This window comes from Aplysia californica, unplaced genomic scaffold (genome assembly GCF_000002075.1).
Source record: "Aplysia californica isolate F4 #8 unplaced genomic scaffold, AplCal3.0 scaffold00053, whole genome shotgun sequence".
NCBI lineage: Eukaryota > Metazoa > Mollusca > Gastropoda > Aplysiida > Aplysiidae > Aplysia > Aplysia californica.
The window spans coordinates 182,453-187,587 of record NW_004797323.1 but is presented as its reverse complement, the minus strand read 5'-3'; the positions used below and the strand labels follow the sequence as shown (position 1 = coordinate 187,587).

The following is a 5,135-nucleotide window of genomic DNA, read 5'->3' as shown; positions in this document are numbered from 1 at the left end:
GGTATAGGTTTAACGCCCCTATCAAAGCTATTTAGATCATTAAATTGATGGGACCTCCAAGTTAACAATAACATAAGAAAAACAAACATTTCTTGTGTGATCACAAATAGACACTATCGTCTAAACTCAACACAAACGGTAATCTGTGCATCACGAAGATCTCTTTCAAGCCAAAGGTATGACAAGCAATATCCTGGAAGCATGCATGGACTAGACACAAGCATCCATTCGACTTCATTCTATTGAGAGGGCGTGATCTAAATAGAACACTATGATGCCCGTGAAGCTGACAAGAAAATAGTTGTATTTCTTAAGCTAATAGGACAAAAAACCTTTCTCCTTCTCCACCAGGCTAAGCCGTTTCCACATGATCAAAACTTCAAAATTCCCGAGTCCATATTATAAGTGATTCAAATATTAAATATTCCAACAATTTCTTTTGTAGGTTGCATTTTGCTTGAGTAAAGAGAAGCGCATCGACTAAATAACAGAAATTCTGCGCAAGTAAAAATAAGGCAAACAGATAGACAGACACACTGACAGGCAGGCACAAGCCGACAGGAGACAGACAGACAGACAGACAGACAGACAGAGACAGACAGACAGACAGACAGACAGGCAGACAGACACACATACAGACACACAGTCACACAGACCCGGATGTTCAGACACAAATACCAGAGGGAAAGAAAAGAAGTATAGCCTATCATGGACGCCCTCCTAGGTCTACCATTCATTGGGTTCATTTGTAGGAATGTGGGTCAGACACAGAGGACAGGGCACGTTGATAAAATTAAGTGAGCTAAAAAAAAACTCAAAACAAGACAAAACAAAAACAACGAGGAAAAGAAAACAATCTATTTAACAACAACCACGCAATCAAAGACTCGGTTGGGCAGGACACCATTAAAAAGATCACCTCAATGGCGAACTGGGAAAAAAATAAGAGAAAGGAGCAACTTAGACCCTATCCACGAGTTCAAGGGAAATTATACAGCCCAACTGATTTTAGGTTCAGAAAACGAGAACTATAGAACCCGAAAACAATATACGACATGTATTCCCACTGCACTCATTGCAACCTATACTGTTTTTCGTGTGTTGGCCTATTCATTAGTCAAAATAACTTTAAAATATATTGTATATACACAATTAAGCTCTCTGGGTTTCCTCTCCCAGTTAGGCTTCATCTAGGTTGCTTTGACATCATTCGTGAAAAACGCTTTTAATTAAGATTTTTTTTGGGGGGAGGGGGGGGGCACTTCTAACTTATACTGTTATAGATCTATATTATGTTTCAAAATTTCGCCACTCTGGTCACCTAAAACTTCCGAACCATTTAACTTTCAAATAAAAAAAAGTGGTTCAGAATCATTTAGAGGGTACACAGATATATTAAGGAGTCTGAAGTCACTGTAGTTTAATTTTCAGTTTTTCATTAGTTTTGTTTAGATATAATCGTGGGGAAAGTCCGTCTTCTAACACCCCATTGTAATGACTTGATGATCGATTCTTTTTAGTCGGTTCATGAACGGGTACTCAGCTAGTTATATGGTCACTTTTAAGCTCAAGGGGGCAGTCCCACAAAATGCTGTTCTGAGAAAATCGAAGGTAAAGTTTTTGCCCCTTGTTCAGTTTCTTAAAACAGAAATGGAGAGTTTTCTCTATAACCAAACAAAAATAGACACAAATTATGAAACCAAACCTCTCCTATAGGTAGGGCAATACCACTTTTGGTGTAAGTCAAGATTTCTGAAAATGCCCGAAATTTGGATTGTTTAAACAATGGGTAGTTTGCTTTTGTGATTTTTGTCTTTTCTTTTGGTCTTCAACAGGGTCAGGTTTACTGGCATTAGTCAATATGTTTTTTTGACATAGTGGGCTAAAATACCTGGGAACTGACACTAGAACAAATTTATCTTGAAAGCAAAGACGGCCACAGACTATAGATGAATGGGGAGCATGAAAAAAGACGTCATAATATGTCGGTGGTGAGAAATCCGTAGACGAGAAACATGTGCCGCTCACTCGCCGGTTATTTTGGGAAAGTGGCTCAAATTCCTGTCTCACAATTACAAAGTTCTTTCTAATATTTTGAACTTTTCGAGCTACTAAGAACATAATGTTAGATAGAAACCAAATAATTTATCGTCCCAATCAAAATCGTAAGATTATTCGAAGTCGTTACCTAGATTATTATTTTCAAATAGTTGAACTGGAAAAAGCTTGACTCGTTGTTAAACTCAACCATGTTATAGTCACATTTCTCAAAACTGAGAGCTGAGCAGATGTAACCTTATAAATCTAGGGTAGCGAAAAGTCTAAAGCAGTACTTGTCAGTCTTTATATAGCCAGCTTCCACCCCACCCCAACCCTTTTTTTTTCTGGCCACCTTTATAAAGCAAACATTTTTGTACTACCCACCTAGGCTTTCTCGTATTCCCTAGTGGAATATCAAATAATAACTGTTTCTACCCTAGTGGTCCCCAACGCCTACCAAAAACAACCAAATCTCTCTCTAGAGGACTCTACCTCCCAAGTTGGCAAGCACTGGTCATGGACATGAGACGATTTGTCGAACAATTCATTTTAGCCCTTTTCCCCATAAAACTAGGGTCTTTTTTTGTAAGTGTCCTATGGCGCTCGCAATTGTATAAGGTCATATGAGCGCCCGGGACACACCAAAAATTTTCAATTGGTAGGAAATTTTGAATTTTTGCCCGGGTGGCGACGGAGGCCTACTCTTATCGATTCTGGACCACCAAGTGATCTTTAACGTGCGCATCTTGCTCAAGGGACCTCCGAGATTTTGCACCCTTGTCCGAGAAGGCTAAGCGTAGATCTTACCTACCATAAGATCAGGGGTTTGGCTGACAGATAGTAGTAAGAAGGGGCCAAGGAGAAGCAGTAGAAAGGCTGCAGAAAGAGTCACCCCTAAAGTCCCGATTCGGCTCAGAATTATGGAATTTGAGTAGCAGGTATTTTTAGCTTCCTCAGCCTCTCCTACAACTGTTTCATTGCTTAAGAACCCCCCAAAACCGTATTTTTTCCCTTCGGGCATGTTTGTCACCACCATTTCCTCATAAAGTCAATATTTGTTTTTCTTTATCGGCTGTTTTCTCAGAACGCGACTTTTCTCCATACGTTTTTTAATAACTCCACCATTTTTTATCCAATCTTCATGAAATTTCCACAAAATGAAGAGAAGATGTAATACTAAACATTTGTCTGTTGAATTTTTTATATATTGAATAGACTTTTGTTGGTGGTGTCTGGAGGGTGGATTTTTTCGAATTTTTTTGCAAAATCCAATGCTACCTAAGGAAAACATTCATTAAAAATGTTTTAATTCGTTTAGGAAAAAAACAAAAAGTAGTTTTTTAGATCTAATGTTTGTTAACACGCATACAAAAAAACCCCAATCAATTTCCAAGAGCAATAAATGCGGTATTCATTACGTAAGACATGTCAACAAATCCAATATCGCCGCCGTATCCATGGAAACGAAACTTTTTTCTCAAATTTGATAGCGGATTTTAAGACTCCTTACTATGCTTGTTATATTTGTGAAATTTGGTAAAATTTTGTCCAGTAATAAACGAGATAGCCTTCAGGTGTAAACCCCCCCCCCCCTTAACACGCTTGGACAGTGAGCCAGTTCCCTCTTTCTGGCCATTTGACATATTTTATACCTCTGGAGTGAGTGACTCTCAGCTATTTAAAATTTTCGACTCCTCAGTGGCGCTTGGACTCGACTTCCAACCTCGGGATAAGGAATTAAAAGTAGCCAAAGAAAATAGGACATCCATGAGCTCGTCATTATCAACGTCTCCGTTTCTGACCACAACAAAAGGTAAGTCCAGGCCTTTCCACAGGGAACAAATAAATAGGTATCATTAAAATAAAAATTCAAATAATAAATATTACTGCACTTTAAAAAAGTATAACAATTTTCATGCACGCGCTCACACACACACACAAACGTGCAAACACACATTCAAGCACACACATACACAGAAACACATGCATGCATAGATCCACACATACCCACACATTTTCTGTCTATCTATCTATCTATCTATCCCCCCCCTATCTCTCTCTCGCCGTCTCACTGTCTTCCTCTCTCTCTCTCTCTCTCTCTCTCTCTCTCTCTCTCTCTCTGGGTTGCCTGAAGGCTCCACTGGAAGGACCAAGGCCAGTTTCTGTGTATCTTTGTCGCGTTTCTTTAGCTACTTAATGGCCTTTATTAGTGGTTTTTGTGCCCCCACCCCTCTCCTTATCATTCACTCGTCGTCCAAAGTTTCCTTCTCCCAATCCTTCTCTCTCTTTCTCTCTATCCCTTTTTCCTATTCTCTCCCTCTCTCTCTTTCTCTCTCTCTCTCTCTCTCGATATATCTATCTATCCCTCTCTTTGTCTCTGTGTCACCCCTCCCCCCCGGCCGTCACACCCCCATTCACTCATCAACAAAAGTTCACCCTTCCCCTTCTGCCCGCAACGCCCCTGTATCTACCGTCACCAAAGTGCTCACTCACTCACAAAGCAGCCAGCTATCCAACTCGCGTGCAGGCAAGAGCCGAAACACGTCCGGTTCGTTACGCCAAGCTCACTCACTCACTCACTCACTCACTGGCCGAGCCACCAATCCCAGACAACAACTCTCTCCTCGTCCGTCCGTCCGTCCGTCCGTTCGTCACACGTTCACTGCTGCACCAAAGCGCAGGGGACTGCAAACCTGTAACTTCCGTATGTCCTCCACCTAAGAGGTCGTTGGCACTGCAAATACCTTGTCAACGACTGCACTAAAGTGTCTCAGATGTTCTTTGTTCTCGAGAGCAGAGCAGAGCAGAGCAGAGCAGAGCAGAGCAGAGAAACGAGACGTTTTAGGAGCAACGTAGGCGTATTGGATGACAATGTGCTGATTCTTCCACCTTTTGTGTGTTTGCTCTTCGTTCGTTCGTGATACTTGCTCCGTGAGTGCTAATTAAGGCATTTATTTGGTATTTGAAGATATTCTTTTTAGAATACCCCTCTACCCCCTCCCCACGAAAAAATCGTCATCGTCATCATCATTGTCTTTTTTATGTTGTCCACCTCCTCCTCCTGCTCTTCCTCTTTGCTGATGTGCTTATTGTTT

The 5,135-nt window shown here is 40.9% G+C and overlaps 1 long non-coding RNA gene across 1 annotated transcript in view; it reads left to right on the top strand.

The window, feature by feature from the left end:
* Window positions 1-4,562: 4,562 nt before the first annotated feature.
* LOC118477265 overlaps window positions 4,563-5,135 on the top strand; it is a 130,424-nt gene continuing 129,851 nt past the window's right edge. The window contains exon 1 of the long non-coding RNA XR_004858253.1: window positions 4,563-4,971. This is a non-coding gene — a long non-coding RNA (uncharacterized LOC118477265). The remainder of the gene's footprint in view (window positions 4,972-5,135) is intronic.